The sequence below is a fragment of the Seriola lalandi genome, unplaced genomic scaffold, assembly GCF_002814215.2.
Source record: "Seriola lalandi dorsalis isolate HSWRI2012SDOR001 ecotype SW California unplaced genomic scaffold, Sedor1 jcf7180002054424, whole genome shotgun sequence".
Classification (NCBI taxonomy): Eukaryota; Metazoa; Chordata; class Actinopteri; order Carangiformes; family Carangidae; genus Seriola; species Seriola lalandi.
This window is the reverse complement of record NW_019524977.1, coordinates 133,322-134,856: the sequence shown is the minus strand read 5'-3', so window position 1 is coordinate 134,856 and position 1,535 is coordinate 133,322.

Below are 1,535 nucleotides of genomic sequence, written 5' to 3'. Positions count from 1 at the left end.
ATAATTGTGATGGTAGAAGTATAAAGTACCACAAAATATACAAGTACCTAAAACATGAACTCATGCACAAAACATTTACTTCAGTAACTGTAGTTAGTTACTGCTCACAAACACTGAAACATGAGGAGCTGTTACCTTCAGGCTGGATTCTGTTTTTCTATCAGTGCGATGCTGAAACCTGGTGGTCAAATGGAGGAAGGATGTCAGCAGCTGAAACCTGTCAAGTACAATGACTTTAAAGAGCTGAGCAGTTTCATGTTGGTTTACAGCGTGAAAAGCAGGATTTCATCCATTATCAACAACAACGTGATTATCCACATGACCACGTCTGAACCACATTTATCTGTTTTTCTCCAAGAAATAGAAAAAGCTGCTCATTCTCACATTTGAGAAACAACAAACACTTAATACTCAAAATAGATGCAGATTAATTTACTGTAACGATCATAAAAATATCAGCTAGTTAAAATATGGTTATTTCCATGTGTTTATACAGAATGAGGTCAAGAAGGGAACTTTGTGTATATCAAAAAAGACTGAACAATCAATCACACGTTCACTACAATGACTTTTCCTCAAACAGAACGGGACAGAGCTCAACATGTTCATGACATTATTTATTTGAAGCTACTGCTCCTCTGAAGAAAACAAATCACTGCTGATAAAAAGGTGCCAGATTCACAAATGTTATACCTGGAGGGAAACTATATCACATACATATTGATTAAACCTGGTCAGCTTTGTCCTGTGACGGACACAAAGCTGCTGTTGAGGCCGGGTCACGAACAGTGGACGCCATGTAGACAGGCACAGGTACAGACAGAGGCACGGGGAGGGAGGGGCTTCTGTCGCTCAGCTGACTCAACACTTCCTCTGACTCTTCAAGTACGAGTCGATAAAAAGGTAAAACAGAAAAAGTCACATCTCACTCGTTATTCGTCTTCTTCCTTGAAGGCATTTTCTTTCTACGAGGCGCACAGATGGTAAAAATAATAATTATTATTATTATAATATCTCCATAATACATAGAGAGGTTCACTGTTCCAAGAAAAAACTAAATGACAGCATAAACGTCCTTTCATTGCACTTCATTGTGTTTTAAAGAAAATAAAGTTGTCAGTTTCAGGTTTGAGTTCATCTTCAGTTGTTGAACTGATGCAAACGAGCTCAGAGTTTAATAGTTATCTGTGAACCTCTGCAAAAATACACAAGGACGTGAACATGGAGAATCAAAACATCTGTTTGTCAGAGCTCCACAGAGGAGGACACAGCTCCACAGAGGAGGACACAGCTCCACAGAGAAGGACACAGCTCCACAGAGGAGGACACAGCTCCACAGAGATGGAGACAGCTCCACAGAGGAGGACACAGCTCCACAGAGGAGGACACAGCTCCACAGAGGAGGACACAGCTCCACAGAGGAGGAGACAGCTCCACAGAGATGGAGACAGCTCCACAGAGGAGGACACAGCTCCACAGAGGAGGAGACAGCTCCACAGAGGAGGAGACAGCTCCACAGAGGAGGAGACAGCTCC